The sequence below is a fragment of the Dromaius novaehollandiae genome, chromosome 2, assembly GCF_036370855.1.
Source record: "Dromaius novaehollandiae isolate bDroNov1 chromosome 2, bDroNov1.hap1, whole genome shotgun sequence".
In the NCBI taxonomy this organism is placed as follows: Eukaryota; Metazoa; Chordata; class Aves; order Casuariiformes; family Dromaiidae; genus Dromaius; species Dromaius novaehollandiae.
Window position 1 is genome coordinate 152652869 of NC_088099.1, and position 18700 is coordinate 152671568.

General features: G+C 36.1%; 1 protein-coding gene across 1 annotated transcript in view; it reads right to left on the reverse strand.

Annotated features, from left to right (window-relative positions):
* CSMD3 (CUB and Sushi multiple domains 3) overlaps positions 1 to 18700 on the reverse strand; it is a 693764-nt gene that overhangs the window by 299689 nt on the left and 375375 nt on the right. The gene's annotated exons all lie outside the window — the stretch shown is intronic.

An 18700-nucleotide genomic window follows, 5' to 3' on the forward strand; every position in this document is an offset into this window, starting at 1 on the left:
TGAACTAGGAAAAAGAAAAGAGAAAAGCAGTAGTTATACAAAAAGAATTCTCCAAAGTCAAAAAGAAGACCACACATATATATACACATATCTACATACATGTACACACACACACGTGTACAGAACGCACATGCAGAAATTGTCTATATTCCAGTAACATTTTACATAAAATAGACCTAATTACAAAATAGCGGAGTGATTATCTATATCTACAATTGTTGTAGCTTTATTTTATAAAACTATGCATTATCCTGAATTTTCACTGGAAGTTACAAGCATGGAGGGATCTTCTAAATTGCATTTCTCAATCATACGCATTTTACAGAATCATAGGATAATTGAGGTTGCAAGGGACCTCAAGAAGACTTTAGGTCCAACCTGCTGCTCAAGGCAGGGTCGAGTCTGAGGTCAGACCAGTTTGCTCAAGGCTCCAGTTGGGTATTGAAACCTCCCAGGATGGAGCCTGCACAGCTTCTCTGGGCAACCTGTTCCACTGCTTGACTGTCCACACAGGGAAGAAGTTTCTTTTTATATCCAGTCTGAACCTCTCTTGTTTTAACTTCTGCTCATTGTCTCCCATCCTCCATCCTAACATGGACCACTGTAAAGTGACCAGCTCCATCTTCCAGATAACTTCCTTGTAGGTACTGGCAGGCTAGGTACTGGAAGACTGGTAGGTACTATTAGGCCCCACCAAAGCCTCCTCTTCTCCAGGTTAAACAAGCCTGGCTCCCTCTGCCTCTCCTCACTGGGCAAATGCTACAGTCCTGTGACTACCTTGGTGGCTCTCTGCTCAACTCACTCCAATATATTGATTTCTTTCTTGTATTAGGGTGCTCAAAACTGGATGCACTATTCCAGATGTGGCCTAATGAGTGCCAAGTAAAGGGGTATAATGATTTCCATCAATCTACTGGCTGGGCTTCTGTTAATACAACCAAGGATGCTCTTGGCCCTCTTTGCTGCCAGGGTACACTGCTGGCTTATGTTCTTGCTGTCCACCAGGATGCTGGAGGCCTTTTCTGCAGAGCCATTCCCCAGACTTTATTATTACCAGGGGTTCTTCATTCTAAGGTGCAGGACTTTGCATTTCCCCTTGTTGAATTGCACAGGGCTTCTGCTGGCCCATTCCTCTGGCCTGTCTAGATCTCTCTAGATAGCAGTTTTGTCATTGAATGTATCACCTCCCAGACTGGCTGCGAACTTGATGGGAGTGCACTCCACAGTCTCTTTCTAGTCATCGATAAAGATGTTAAATGAGACAAGTGCCAGAGTAGATTCTAATGGTACTGTTCTTGTTGCTGGCCTTCAGGTACGGAATGATCCATTAACCATTAACCTCTACACCTTCTAATCCAACCTGGCTTTCTTCTTACCCATCTGGTTGTCTCCCACAGTCTTCTTGTACCCAGGTTAAGGCATTATGCCTTGGATGGGTGGACAGAGTCAAAAGTCTTGTGAAGTCTGGAGTAGGCAATGTTTACTGTTCTCCCCTTGTCCACTGACCAAGTCATTTATCATAGAGACCAGACAGCTTGGTCAGGTGTGATTTACCCTTCCTAAATTCATGCTGACTGTTCCCAGTGTTGCCTTCCTTTTAATGTACCTAGAAATGGCTTCCAAGAGGACTCACTCCATGATTACCCCAGGAACTGAAGTAAGGCTGACTAGCATGCAGTTCCAAAGGCTTCTGGCCTTTGTTGAAGATGGGTGCAAACTTTCTCCAGTTGTTGGGGATTTCCTCTGATCTCCAAAATCTGTCAAGCATCTGTCAAGCATGACAGAAAGTGGCCTTGCATCAGCAGTTTTCTCAGCCCCCTTGAATGCAGCCCACCATATCCCAGGTAATTTTCCCAGTCAAGTAATCCCAGACTCAATGCTCTTTCACTGCTGGTAGTTCTCAGCCTAGAACTCTTCCACTAAGCACAGAGGCCTGGGAGACCTTGTTGGTGAAGACTGAGTCAAAGAAGGCACTGAGTACCTTAGCCTTATCTGTGTAGGCTATCACTAAATTATACACGTCCTCCAGCAACAGTCTCAACATTTTCCTTGTTTCACATTGGCACACTTTTGTGGTAACTGAGCCTGAGACATTGCTTGACTGCTTAAATTCATGTTCCTTCCTTGCTACTGCACCACAAGGAAAACTCCAAGAAAATACTGTGCTCAAGAGAAGGAACTTAGGAATGCATTAATTATCTATGACTACAGGAAATATGATACACAACTACAGGAAATATGATACACAGGCAATAGACATTCAGTCCAAAATGATTTTCTCCTTGTCCATTACAACTATCACAAACCTTTTTCATCAATAGTTCTAAATACAGAAGGGACAAAAGTCTTAAGATAAAATTAACTTATGACATGCAATAATAGCAGCAATAAATATCCCTAAACTGTAATTTGAAAAATTCTTTCTAAAGGTCTTACTGATGCTACTTGGCAGTTCAGCAATGAGAAATAATTAATTGTTTCTATTTTAACTCAAAGAAGTTTTCTAGGATAGTATTGTCAGCAACACATACCACATTGCTCAAAGATTTCAACTATCAATGCTCTGAATACAATAAAATATGGCAAAAAACAAAAAGAATATTCAGTTTCAACAAGGAATGGAGAAAGAGCTGAAGACTGAAGAGAAAAAAAACAAAAGAAACTTTGTACTGTATTCTAGATACATAAAGATTTTATTATTCTGTTTGACTAAAGGAAAAGCAAAATCAACAAAATACAAAAAACATCAACACTTGGTATTGCTTGCTTTATTTTTGTCCAAAGGCTGCTAGGAAGAAGAAAATACAACTCATAATTAAAGAAAGAAAAACCAGATTCAGACATTCCCCCAAAGATATAGTTCTAATACAAGTTAAAGCTGGCTTGAAGAAACAATATAAAGCATTCAAATTCAGGCACAAACTCACTCCACCTGCCTGCAATGGTGATGAGACTAGGAATGTCAAACTTACAGAACTATATAGTTTTTCATTGCCCAGGAGATACAACGATCTGTTAGGCTCTCCTGGTAGGTCACAAGATTAAGATAGTGCTCTAAGTGCCTACATCACTTCACATTTTATTTGGGAAAATAAATGCATTCTATAAACTGGTTTCCAACAAGTGATTACTTCAAGTAACATAGCTTTCTCAGAGAATGTATGCTAGATGATAAATGTACTTATATCTATTCATATTTATTCTCTTCTGGGGCTACTCTATTGATGTAGCTGAGCCAAGGCTTTTCTCTAATTATTATTTTATCCTAAATAACAAGAGTTTCCATGCTTTTAGTCCAAATTAAATAAATATAAGACTGAGTTAAGCTGCCACAATGAGTGGGTTCATCTTGTTCTCTCTCAGGCTTCTCTGTTAGGAAGACCTAAAGGAACCAATTCTTTATTCAAAAAACCTCTTATTTATTGACAGGAGTTGGAAAAAAAATACTGTTTGTGCTATGTGATGCTACATTTGAGAGATTACATCTGTAAGCTTATATTTCATTTGCTTTTGTAAATAGATTTAAGTTAAAAAAAATGTTATTTGAATGACAGTTTAAAATTAAATAAACCATGTATAAACTCTTTCCATATCCATTTACATTTACAGGAAATCTTTCCTTTATTACTTTGATCCTTCCTTCATGCCTTGCTTTCCACCACTGCTATACTCTCTGGAAATGTGATGCTAGCATCAGTTCATTTCAGAAGTTGAAACCAAATGTTTTTGTGTCTATACTTAGTTCTAACAAGAAGCAGAAATTATACTTATTTTTGTTGGTTTGAAACACAAGTAGCTTTTAGACTTGTTTAGAGAATGGTAACAAACTTTCTTCAAAGCAGAAAGGAATAAAAAGTACTGTTTAGTAGGCTCCTGCCAGATGATCACATTTCCAATACCCAGGTTTTAAGAAAGAGCACTATTTCAGTGATGTTTGGAGTCATGAAAGGGGCTAATGATACTCACCTTCAAATTCAATTCTCTTACTGCTAGCTCTACCACTCTGTTGATTGTTTCAGCTCCCTTGCATTGCATAGCTGTTTCAGTGACTCATAAGAAGTTAGATTCAGCGACCAACAAGGACTCATTCCTTGACAAGCTCACACTAAGTCCCTCATTGTGAACATTTATGCTTAGCAGAACACAAACAGCAGTTGCATTAGTTAAGTTGCAATCTTTGTTACTTTTTCATAAAACTTTAAAAGTTAAAACCTTAATCAAGTTAAATAAAAATAGCAGATCTGTAAGAGTAATGACTTTGTCTCCTATGTTAAATATTATTTATTTATTTTTAATTTAATCACTGTCTAATTCTAGGCCCAGGCAATCTTAGATTCCCGTTTGTGTGTGGGATACTATTAATTACTTTTATACATCAAGTACTCTAACTGAAGATCAGAAGATTAAATCAGTTTATAAGCTTATATGAGACTGATGCTGAACATCAAAAAAAGGATAACAATTACAGCAGAGGATAAGGTGCCTCAGATCTGAATTCCAACAGTGACCCTTAATTTTCTCAACATGACCTTGACCGGGATATTTAAATGCAAAAAGACTTGTAAGACTAATTATTAGATATAGAAATCTAATTAAGACTGATACTTTAATAAAATGAATATAAAACAGTACCACAATAATGTTCCTACTCCTTCTTAATAGATTAATAATTCCAGATAACAGCTACTTCAACAAGCATTAGGATTTACTATAAGAAACAAAACAAGTTTTTAGAATAGGTATAACAAATATGTACTAAAAAGTAGGGAAACCAATCACCATGATATAATTCAGAAACTGAGATTTTCAGTGAATTCATCATAATCACAGTAGAAGAATGCTTGTAATAAGATGATGAAGTTTTCCATCAGCTCGCTGGTAGTAACTCACTGCCAGGATGTTAAGCAAAGTACAAATTCAGCCTACATCAAATTCAAAGAGTCTTTACTTAGAAGTACGTATCTTTGAAATATGTCTGTCAGAATAAATATAGCAGTGCTTTACTGTTAACACTCCTCTTCAGAACAGACAGGAAACTGGGCGGCGGGCAGGAACAAAAGACAGTAGTGTCTCAAACTACGACATCAGTTCACAGTGCCTTGGGGGAAATGAGGATCTACCAGCATTTTTTTTGAAAAAACATACATTTTTTGTTTGTTTATTTGAAGTAAAACAGAAGACAGTAATCTAATAATGCCTTTAAAATTAGGGTATGCAACATAAATTGTGTCAACGGTCCACATTAATTTTACTGTGCCTTCACAGTCTCACAATATGACAAAAGCACTCCATTTTGGCATTTATTTTTTACTTTAACTTCTATCAAAGACTAATATGTACTAGTAATCCTCATCCGAAAATATGTTTCTTTTTTTCTTCCCCCATGACTGTACATGACTGTACTTCTTAATTGTTCTACTCATCTGCTGCTAAATGCAGCGTGAACTCTTGTAAAGGTATGACCCTACAATGTTTTAAGATTATATTATACAGATAATATGTCTTTTTACTGGCACGTAAGAGGACAGCATGCCAGCAGATACGCCACGGGGTATCAGCCAACACAGAACTAGCTGAAAAACATTTAAAAGTGCATGTGTAGAGGGGCAGAGGGAAATGATTAAAACATTACCGATGTGATAAATGGGAGAGTGAAGAGGATTGTTTGGAGTACTCAGCAGATTCATTTTTTTCAAACAATTTTTTTCTGAAATAAATAAAATTGTGAAAGCAGCCTATTTCCTCCAAGACTTGGGAAAATTAAGATACACAGAGAGAAAATGAGTACAGTACCATTTTCCTCATTAAATCCTAGAGCGATCACAAAAGCTATCACAAGTGTACAGGAACCTGCTGATTATAAAGTAACAAATAGGCATCTTTGGAAGTAAATTTATGGTTGTTGAAGATTAGCAGAAGAAACAACAGCTCAGTTAGTAATATCATCATTAAAGCATTTTCTCCTACAGAAAGATTATGGGAAAAATATTCTGATTTGCAAAATCTTAGAGTTCAGTATGATTCGCCAAATAGGCAAGAAAAATAAAAAAGTATTATGAGCTATCCTCCTGGAATATAGCCTTGCTTCCTATCAACAAAGCTGCACTTAAGAGTCTCCCACTACAACATTTTAGGTTTTTTTCAGTTTGATTAAAAATGCTACTAATGATAATACACATTTTCACATAATGCACATATATAACAAAATTGCAATTTGCAGTAGAAGTGATTATAGAGTAGTATATTTTAGTGTAAACACTACATCTATAGGACATTACACAGATTAAGCCTTTGGAAGAAGTCATTTATGACTACCTTTAAAATTCAAAAATCACCTTATAGCTTAAGCACATTTTTGTTTTGTATTTAACATTCTGGTTACTTCATATTTTTACATTTTGATTGATTCATATCCTTTTTTATGATTTTTTTTGATTTGCCATTCATGTTATATGCAGTTAGAGATGGTGAGCATGGAGTTTTCTTTCAATGTGGTCACTACCACTGACTTATAATTCCATGACCCAAAGGACCAGTACTGCCACTTGTGCCTGAGAGAAACAAATGTAAGCTAATATTATTTCCATTAGCCCTTTTTTTTCAAGAGACCTCTAAAAGAAGCACCTCTGAGCACATTTTGTTAAATGTGTTGTAAATTTATCCTGCAAGATCTTTTCAGATTTAAGGCTTTTGAGACGAGAGGAAAAAAAAAAGCCATTTTTTTGTTTTCAAAAATTATTTCACAGCTCTGTAGGAAGAATGGAAATCGAAGGGCACAATCTGTTATAAATTCTATTGACATTATAACATGCAGAGATGTGCCAACACTTTCAGCAAAAACCTTTCTCTCCCTGCCATTCCCACCTTGCTTTCTCTCCGAAGGCCGATGTTTTGCTTAGGGAAAGGAGAAGGGGGAAGGGAGTCAGCAGTGGTCAAAATATTCTGTGACTTCACATTTTCCTTCGAAGTCCTCGGTATCATGAGAGTGCTGACATGAAAGGACAGTAACAGTGAAAAGAGGCAGGAATTCCGCTGATGGTAAAGTTATGACTTTTTGTAGACAGACTCTAACTTGCTGGGGTTGTTCGGGATGCTTATTATCTTGGAAATTTTGTTCATACAAAACTGACAAGTAGCTGGTCCTAGTGCACTGAATGACGCTCAAAACTACTAACATATTTTCTAACAAGAAACACCTGAAAGCCATTGAAGCCATGTATGACTTTTCCAAGCTCCAAATGAATCAAGAAAGTCATGCAAGGAATATTTCCATGTCCATATCATATAAAGATAAGGTAAGACATTATGCTTAAAGAGCTATGCATATTTTTACTGAGAAAACTGTTCCCAGTTTATTGTGCAGTGACATAATATGTTATAACTTATAACATAAGTTATAACTACAAGGAATTATTCTTCAGAAAGCTGTACAACATGGTTTTACCACATTGGGGGATTAGATTAAAGTACCTCACATACATAAAGATCATGGTGTGCTACTTTCTTTTATTATGTTAAAACAAAGGAAATACACTAGCTTGACAGTTTAGCATTTGGTTGTGGCTAATTGTGTGGATAGACATTATGCAATCAAAGTCTGATTTCTCAACAGCAACAAAAATCATATGTACTTGATGCCAAATAGCAAGTTTTGAAGTTAATACAGTTCCTGACACATACCTAATTATTTGTTCCTGTAGTTTTCATTATCTTAGAGAGGAATGAATATGAGACTAACCCTGTAGTAGGGTTTGTTTATTAATTTTCAAGGAAAGAAAAAAGGAAGATAATGTAGGGGGTTTGTTCTGTTTAAAATTATTCTTTTATTTCTGTGCAGCTCACTTAAGAGCTCTGCAGATTTTCTGTCAGTGCTGCACTGAAGGGACAATTCAAAGCTACAGCAGGTACCTAATAGGGCTACCAATACAGGGATGATCTCGTTCTCTTTTTCTCTGCCTTTGTGAAGGACAGGCATATTCTGGAGGTGACTAAACAGGCCTTGGGGAAAAGAAACGGTCACTTACTACACAAATGCATTCTGACAGCATGGCACTGGAGTCAGTGCTTGCAGAGGAAACTTGTCTATCTAAACCTCCTATCTTTCAAGGGAAAATAAAAGTTGAGACTGTGAATCTTACAAGGAGAAATAATTTTAAAGGAAAAGAAATCATTGCTGCACAGTGGAAAAGTACTTACTGAAGGCTTAACAGCCCCTTTTGGGGACTTGCTTATTCAAAAAGATATGAAAAGAAACAATTATGTATTTATACAACTTTTATTCCAGTAGTACCAGTAACCAGCAGTAATATAATAACACATCTTATTGTGAATACTAGAACATAAATCATAAAGAGAAAAAGCACTCACAATGCAGCAAGCAGAAAAATTAGGAAAAAAAAAGGAAATTAAGTTATGAATCAAGAACATATACTTCTTAGGGTCAATAAGGATGATAGATAATGCAGGCCATAGGTAAACCATGTTATGGTTCAAGAAGAAGAGTAATCTTAAAGATACATGGCAGATAAACAGTTATGGAAGTATTTCAGCGAGATCGTAGACTATATTTTCTAGTTTACATGGGCAAAGATTCAGTGAGGTTTGGTCATATTTACACGTAACAGAGTTTAGATATTCCTATGATCAGTCAACAAAATAGAAAGCAATATGAATGACCTTACAGATGACATCTTCTCCTAAATATCACCATGTTTATATGTTATTTCATATAAAAGAAATAGTTAACTGCTATTATTAACTGCAACTATTGAAGCACGCGTACTTCTACAACAAAGGGATGCAAGTCACTGCCAAAAGAACAAACAGTGCAGTATCATGGGCTTATCCCCACCCATGCTGCATTCAGACATTGCAGATTATTCCGCACGTTCCACATCTGAGGAATTCCTGAGCGATGACAGAGCTGCCACCTCATCACTATTATTATCCAGAACAGCAAGTGTAATTTATTTAGCCTCTGTTATGATCACAGTAGGTTTTAACAATCCCCTCCCCACCCCTGTGAAAGGTAGGAAAGAGCTACACTTACATGTGATGCGGCTATTTTTCTAGCACATACTTAGCAAATTTAAGGATAGGGAATGAATTTTCCATCGAGTAACTAGAAGCCATTAGCATTGACCAGAGTAGTAAAGCGTAGCAGCACAGGTAGAAATGGGCCAGGACAATGTCTGTACCAAAATCGGGAGAAGGTGCAGTCCACATATTTCATGAGAATTATAGTCTATTACATATTGTAGATATTCATGGACTTTATGGATATACATACTTCCTCCTTTTTATTATTCAGGACCATGCTCTTTCTTTTAAATTTGAGTTATTTACTAGTCAGCTAGCAATAAGCTGGCCCAGCTAATGAATAAGCTCTGTGGGGCCTTACATAATAATCTGCACCTCCGATAAAACAAGTTACTCTTTTAATTTAGGTTTAGAAAATGAACTGCTCTCTGTAGAACTCTATGCACACAAATAGTTTAACAGCACCATGGGACAACTTATTTGTATAAATGTCTGCAGACACTGGGGTCTAAGTACACATACTTTGGAGAAAAATGAGAAGATATTTGTACATAAAAACTGAAAGAGGAATTATACATAATTATTGAAAATAACACAAATAAATGATATTCGTCTGAAGCTCAAATTAAATGTTCAAATGTTCTCCATTGTAAGTTATATATATATTTTTTTCTTTTCATACAATAGCCTTTAGAATTTGGAATAGTCTTTAGGATGATTTAAAACTTCTATTAACACAACAATATTTTCTAAGTTTGGAGTGTCATTTATGTAACGTTCTAATTGATACTACTGTCCTGGATCACCTACAATTCACCTTGGACAAAAACTATTTACAGCGTTCAAAGGTCCACTGAGCTGAACAGCTGTGGCATTAAATATAATTTCACTCAAAAGCATAAACAGAGATATTTGAATCCCAAGAGAAAGAAGTAAGAACCCACTGTTTACTGAGGTCTATCAGCATGCTTTGGCAGTAGTTAGAAACCACAAAAAAATACAGTTCTTGACCAGAGTATATAAGACTACTTTTACCTTTGCATACATGCTTTAGGACCGAACTAAATTTTAGATACTTTCCACAATAAAAAGCACTGACTCGATGCCTGATCTAATGAGAAAATACAGCTCATTTTGCTGAGAAATGAGGAGTCCTGCATTTGCACTTCGTTTTACTTCACACAACATGGACTGTCAGAGGTATTTTAGTTAATCAACACATTATTATTTTCACGTCCTTTTATCAAACGTGATTTTCTTTACCGCCTCAATCAACACACATAAAGCATGAAGGACTCTAATCGTTCCTGTAGAATATTTTTAGTAGAATAGTTAGTTGCATTAAAACAACCTACTAAGAATAATTACATTATGTAATTTATTTAAACAAGCAATTACTGTAAAACTTCATCTATTATTTGGATTGTTGATTTTACCAGTTCTAAAGATCGTGACTTTGCCGAGTTCCCAAAAAAACTAAAATGAATGTGGGTCCATTTCAACAAACAGATAATAATTTATATAAATTATTTTATACATTACTGAAGAACATAAGTTTCAGTTTTACTCTTTACTATTTTTGATGCTGAAAGCCCCTGGGCTGCACTAGCATCAGTTTCAAACTAATGCTTATAATAAGTTTCATCAATTTGCAGACATGTTCCTTAATTTTACTTATTAATCACTAAATAATAAAATCCATAGTCACTCAAGGGCTTTATAGCTGTCACTAAGTTGCACTCTATTACTGAGAGTCTGATCCACAAGTACAAAGTGCTTTCTCTGGAAGCACAAAAAACTAATCATGTAGTTGAATCACTACTGCACAATTTCAGTTCAGCATCAGAATTTGATTTCCTACGTCGCCATGAAGGAACCTACAATTTCTGTATTTTTTGTCCTTGTCCAAAACTATGTGATGAAGACTTTGGTGCTCATATTCATGTTTGCATCGTTTGGAAATTTTTGCTATTTTAACTTGATATTCTGGGAGGGTTTAATTCTTATACTCCTTTTTCTGATAGAAATATATGGTTCCTTACAGGAAATATTTAGGCACATTGATTTAGATTCCATCAGTAAATGTGCTAACTCCAAATGGAACAGGACAAGAAAATAGGAATGTTCTCAAATCTAAACTTAAGTGTGAATCATCTTTTTAATCCAATGATCAATCTGCCCCAGGATTATTAAATTGACTGAAGGACAGCAAAGTATCCAGAGGCCTGTAGCCATTTATAGCTACGCACTATTACTAGAATAGGTCAAAGAAGTCAGAGAAGTGAACAGACAGATATTTCCTATTTCTTCTCTTCCAAATGCCTCCTGCATCTAGTATTTCCTTAAATTTCTGCGGAAATATCCCTAAATTCCAGTCCCTCATTAATTCTACATTTCCTTACATAAAACAGCAGGTATTTTATCTAAACCGTTTGATGACATTTCACTTAAAGCTGTGAAATTCAGCAGCAAGGTTTGTCTCATTCCCAAGTCGCACTCAGAAGACTTCTGCTGCCTGCGCAGCTTCATTTCCCTCAAGCCTATCAACATGGTCTTCTTCCTTCAGTGCTCTCTCGCCAGCTCCTGCTTTGTCTCACTCTGATCTTGTTTGATATGAAGGCAAGACGCATGTCCGCAGAGACATGCTTTTTCCTCCCATTATTTCCTCTTGAGCTGTGGTGTGTATGTACATCTTTATACTCCCATTTGCCTGTTGAATCCTATCAGCTTCCCAGCCACTACAGCTCAGTCAGCTGCACGCTGCCTCCTCTTCAGGTAACTCCCCTGCAGCAGGGTTGTAGCGAATGGCCATAAAGCAGGAACAGTACATTCACTGTCCTTAATACAGATACTCCAGCCGGGAGGAACTGCTTTTGGGCACAGTTAACCACCTCCTGGAAGCTTTTACTGCATGTACATGACTTTTATTTGGACTAAAGATGCATTACTGGAATTTAAAGGAAATTTCATGCAACTATCAAAGTTCTTTTCTTAAAGGTTGAAATACAGTTCCACATTCTGGAGCACTGTATTGTACAGTAACGTCTCAGAAATAAAATAGTTTTGGATAAACAGAGAAATCATCTATCAATTTCAGCAGTTCTCCCTTAATATAAATTTAAGAACAGGCGATTATGCTGTTAATTTCTCACATGGAAGAATAGAAACTTGACATTAGCAAGAAATAATACCAAAAAATCCTGTCTAAATGCCCTATCCTTTACTATAAAAATTCCAATGAAAACAGACAAAATATCGCACAGACCATACAATACTAGTGGGCCTGTCGAAAAGAAGTAACAATGTGAATGGAAGCTGAACAAGTGCCCTCAATTAATAAAATATTTGCAAGAGAACTGCCAAAAACACAGAATCATTCCAAGAAGAAAGATGATTACAAAAACTGCATAGTTTCTTCGGAATGTCTCCTTCTAAATCTCCACTGTGAAGATCTTTTTTTAGGAAAGAAAGTGGTCGGAAGCAACAGCTGTGCCTGTATTTGCAATCTGTACACTTTGAAAATGGCAATAATCACTATATGCAGAAATGACTGAAATAATTTATAAGCTTGCATCAAGCCTGAAATCTGTTTACTAGAAGTTACAGAAATTATATGATTTCTATGTTTGAACTCTCTTTCTTTAAGTGGATGGGAGATGCTCTGTATCACATGGTGATTCATACTCCTTATTTTAAGATAAGAGTGGTTTCTTTCACAAACTAAATAACTTAATTTCAATGAGGAAAAAAAATGTAAGCGTGTTGTTAATCAACATGAATAAGCTGAAGAGAATATGGTCTTCAATGTTTATAAAACACTCTAAGATTTGATAAAAAACATGTAATATGCCATTGTATGAGAAGCCACAGGAAACTTATTTGTGTCATTGATGATTTGACTAGGGCATTTCAGTTTGTCAGCTTTTGATATCTTCAGGAAAATAAGATGCTTTAATGGAGTGAATATCTTCATCACCATCTTTCAGGATAGTTTAGAAGACCATATAAATGAAAACGGACTATTTCAGGGGTTTTTTTGGCACTATGGGAGTCAAGCGGACCTTGTGCATACACCATTCAGCCTTCCATTCTCAATAGTGCTGTCTTTTCCTTCTTTTATGGCAAGTATATGTAGATCAAGGTCTAAATCCAAGATGACTATCATCCAGACTATGAATTTATTTGCAGTCAGTATATCATCCACAGGACCTTTTAATAACCTGTTGATGCTGTCCTTGAAAACGTTGTCTGTCTTCTTCCTGTTAGCAATCTGCAACAACTCTGCAGCTCTTCTTTAAAAGCAATTAAAAAAATCTTGTCTTCCAACACCTTGAATGATTCCATAAGTCATCTGTCTCAGATTCTGAATATACCTATATATGACCATACTACACCACCAAGGTTTTAATTTAGTAGCAATATCATTATCATTAAAACCTTCTAATTTTGCCAAGCTAAATATCTAGTCAGGATGCAAGACAGCTGGCTTGTTTTTGTCTAAGGTATTTGTGAACATTACACAAAAATTTAAAGGACACCCTAAAAATTTCCCTAGCACCTTGTTAGGTCAGTGTCAATAGGAAGAGGAAGAAGAGAGGCTTTTGGGTGAGACATTTGGTCACAAATCTTTTATGAAGGTGTCATGTTTTTTGGATGGAGCATCCAGTCAGCTGAAAGTCACAAAAGAGAAAAAAGGAAAGCTTATAAAGAAACAGTTAGCAACTTTCATTAAACAAACATTTACATGCTGAACTTGTAACTACTGCTTTTTTTTTGTATGTTCATCTCCCACAGGAGTAACATGAACGGTGAAAGTAAATACCTACATAACAAAAAACAATAGCTGTGAGAAATAACAGACCAGCTTGAATTTGTCAACTATAGTTAGGCAATGCAAATTAAGCAGAGAAAGACAAGCAATTATCAGTTACAATTTTTTTCCCATCACGATTGACTTTCTTTTTAGCTGTATCTGTTGATTGTCTTTTGACATTTCCCTAGAGAGTAAACACACTACTGCAGAATGTGTCTATTCTGGATCTGTATTAGCACAATTCTCTTGTCTATGATTCATGTCCCTAGCCAGTATTATGCTATGTTATGCCAAATTATAATACAATATGGTATATCGCTGCCCATGCCAAAATTATTAATTCATTACATATTCTTTATACACAGTTCAGCTTCTGTATCTCACTTATACGAGTGATAAAATTCTTCCATTCTGCAGCTGTTTTGCAGCTGTCTATCTCTTTCTATACAGACCTTAGGCTTCAGATGTGTTTAGACTATCAATTTGGCTTGCTTGCTTTCCCACACTGGGGTCTGGTCGCATGGTCCCTCATCTGCACCTGTCTGGTTTGGCCACTTACTCCCATCTGGAGCCAGGCAACTAGTTCTTTCCAAAAGGAAACTAGGGCAGAGTAGAAAGAATAGTTCACTCCCAGGTCTGCTCTAAAATGACAGAGCAGGCCTTGCACCCTTAAAAACCATCATTTGATGAGTTCTAAAAATATAGTTTAAATTGTGTCTAAAGTAGCTGTTAAAAGTAGATTATTTTTAAAGTTGAAATTAAAGATGGATGTCTCCCTGCTTCCCCCTTTCCCCCAAAAAGGAAAGAAGTATCTCTAGAAGCTCTGATTAGGCTACAGCTCAGATAAGGATAAAGCTCTCAGGGATTTTAGTTTCAATAACCTAAATCCTCTTAAACAAGTAAGCATGTGCAATTTGGAATTTTACAAACTGAATCTGGTTAGATATTCATCCCCCTGCCAAATTCCGGAAAGGTTTCCAGATTAGTATTTTCAATGTGTACGAAAGAATGCATTTTCCTGAAGCCTTTTCTTTGAAGCTGCTGAAGTGTTTTGCCTGAATTTGCACATAAGCGTTTTAAATAAGATAGCCAGCCAATATGGATAATTTCAGTCCCAACAATTAAAGCTCAGAATTTCTAAAATGGTAAAACAAACAATAATTAAACTGGGTCTTATCTTAGGAATAGACCCCCAAGTAAGTAACACAAGGAGCCTCACCAGTAATATGCCTTATTGTTCCACTGTTTTGGTTGAAATACACAAACGAGAGAGAAAACATCATTTATATATTGACAGGACAAAAGAAAAACAGGAAAGTTACTTACCCACTATATAAAATATGAGCAAGATCATTACTATGCCTGTGCATCTAGGTCTTTTAAAAAATATTGGTGTTCAGTACTGGAGAGATTTTGATCTAATGGCTAAACTTTCCAATGCATGTATTGAAGTAAATAATTTTCATTAAATCAGTTGCAAACCAGTGAGAGAGAAAGGAAAATAAAGCCTATACAATTTAAGAAATGCTGTTCAGACATCTCACAGACCTATGATGTTTGTAAGTATAAAGTACAGAATCACATACAAGTTGCGACATAGAGTCAAGAATATTCTCGGTTAGAAGAGACTTCTGGAGGTCATCAGGTCCAACCCTCTGCTCAAAGCAGGATCAGCTGAGAGCAGGTTGCTCAGGGCCTTGCCCACTTGAGTTTTAGATGTCTCTAAGGATGGAGATTCCACAAGCTTTCTGAGCAACCTAATATTTTATTTAATTTTACTTGTTGCAACTTGAGTCCTTTGCCCCTTGGCAAAAAGGCAAACGCACTGATCACTCGTGTTCAGCCTGCTGTTCACAAGGGCCCCCTGGTCCTTTCCTGCAAGGCTGCTTCCCAATCAGCCCCAACCTGCACTTTTGCATGGAGTTACTCTATCTGAGGTGCAGGACTTTGTACACGTTTGTTGAACTTCACAAGGTTTCTGTGAGCTCATTTCTCCAGCTCCCTGAGGGCGCTCTGCAGCCCTACCATCCAACGTAGCAAACGTTATGCATGGTATATAACAATACCCAGTATGGTATTGTTGGCAAATATCAAAGGCCTTTCTTGAGTTAGGATATTCCATATCCAGAGCCATATCCTTATCATCTTATCAACATATTTTCAACAACAGCACAAAATATCCAAAACTGATAAGTGAATATGCTTTGAAAAGAACACTGTAGCTGCAGTGATTTGCATAGTATTATTTGTTCATAATTCAACATGAGGTATTAATATATGCATTGCTTGGTAATTTTGTGAATTAGGAATAGCACCCAGCAATGTCAGAAATTCCGTGGTAATGCAGGAAATTACTCTTATTATGCTAAATTATAGGCTGCAGAAGCACCTCTACACACACACACAGACACACAGACATACAGCTTTTGGAATACTCAGACACCTGATTTTAAATAGACATAATTAAACATCAGATCTCCAGCTTCAAAGAAAGGTGACTCTATTCTCTCATCATACAATATATGTGTTGTGAGTTACGGAAAACAGTGATGTTATGCAGTCCACTGTACCTACCAATGTACTTTTTCAATTTCTGAATATACACAGGGTAAATTTTCTATCCTGAGTCCTGACTCTTGTAGGTGAGCAGCTTACATTCTGCCACATTCAATTTGATTACTCTTCAGTTAGCTTAGCAGACCTTGTATAAGACATCATTTGGTAATTATTTAAAGAAAATGAGAACCTTTTCATTCATCTCCATCTTTATATCTATTGCATGTGAAAAATTTCAGAAAAACTAAATGAAATTAGTAATAATTAATAGCCTACAAAAAGAAGGAACTTATTTTACATTTCCCTTACATTCAACACTTAGTAGAGGATAGTTAGTGTATCTACTGATTCAGAATATTTTCTGATGCTTCAAAATTCTCTCAAAGGTGTTCTTTTTCTCTTTTTAATGGGATTATGCATGAGACTGAAGGGTCAGCTGTTTCTTAAGCTTTATTTTGTAAAATTTAGCCATTAAATGCTAGTTAGATTTGATGCAGGATACATTTTAATTTTCTATTTCTAGTTATGTTAGATTGTTTTTATTTTGTTTACTAGATATAGCTTTACAGCTGCCTTACTGATGCAAAGTAGTGCAAATTATCCAGTTATATTCAGACTTTTTCCCTTTTTACAGTTCACGAGAATTTAGTGTGCTGAGTCTGAGCTATTGTTTTGGCAGCTTTTACACGCTGGTCTTTTCTGTGTACAAAATAAATTTTAGAAAACTGTATTAAGTTTCTAGTCTCATATTGTAGATGTGGCATGTGGATGCCTTTGCTAATGCTGTAATTCCTTTTAATACTTGTGTAAGACTATTTGAAAACAATACAGTTGAAATTAGTGTCAAAGTGGTCTAAGTGAAGAAAAAGAAAATGCATTCAATTATACATGGCATATGAACAAAGGACCATTGCATATTTTATTATGCTTGCTGCTCATGATAAATATGAGAATGCATTCTTGGCATTGAAGAACTTTTGCACACCAAAAGTAAGAACTGCAAATGCTGCAGGTTTCAACAATATAAATGATAACTTGAAAAATCAAAAGAATGGTACTTTGGTACTGTAAGGATCCCATAGGAGTATGGAGCCCTTGCCAATTAAACGACAGAGTCAACTCATGGAATACCTAAAAGAAATTACCCACACAATTACATCTCGAGCTGAAGAGTGCTTACTACAGACATCACATTGTGAAGGGCCATAAGCATTGCTGTCAGGCTGAACTGATAATAGCAAAAAAAGAATGTACAAGTCATGACCTACAATAAAAAGCAATTCAGCTCAATAAACCATTATAAGCAGGGTTTAAAAAAGCTAGGTATAGATACTCACAACATAAACCCCACAAAACTACAGTGTTATATTACAGAAATACAACTTATATAACGGTGAAAAATGTAGTGATGTTGCACATCTACTCAATGCAATATAAATTACAAAAATGACTTATAAAAAAAGTTCAATATAAGTACTGAAGAAAAGCAGACATAGTTTGATAAAATGTGCCATAATGTCCCATCTAAGCCATAAGTATACGGAGGTCCTTGGTCACCTTTATTGCTTTGTGTATGGACAGAAGGCACCTCAAATACTGTGATTGCATACATACTGTTAATGGTTCTGTTATAGCAGAAGGCTTCAGTTTTATTATTATAAAAGTTGCTAGCAAAAAATATGATCTCAAAATCAAAACTTGAGCTACTGGGATATTTATGCTGCTGCACCATTTGACTTGACAAATACCATATACCTTTAGAAGCTATTCAAGAAGGCATTATTAAAATCCATGACTCTTCTGAGAGTTGATCTCATCAATAACAGTGACAAAGCTGAAGAGCAGGAATATTCATCTTCGCGTGGATTTAAGGGAATCAGGTACATTTCTGACAGCATGTAAGATTATTCGGTAAATGCAGAGACTGCACTTCAGCTGTACAGCCATTGTTTAACCATACAGAAGCACCATGTCATGCAGCCTCAAAGCTATCCTGATCAGATGGGCCACACATTATTTTTGAACCCATACAGAGGACTGATCACAAATAGTCAAACACTTACACTGAAGTTACTGTAATGTGAATACTGATATCTCTGACTATGCAGTTGAGGCAGTTCTTCCTTCAGCCCATGAGAACAATGTTGAGAAAACCCTGCATCTAGAAAAATTACCCTGTTTAAAGGATTCAAGCAAATGACAGCGTGAATAGTGTGGAGGCCAGAAAGATTACTTTCATTTACCTATTACTATTTTCGATCACCTATTACATGAAATATAGATGATGGACTG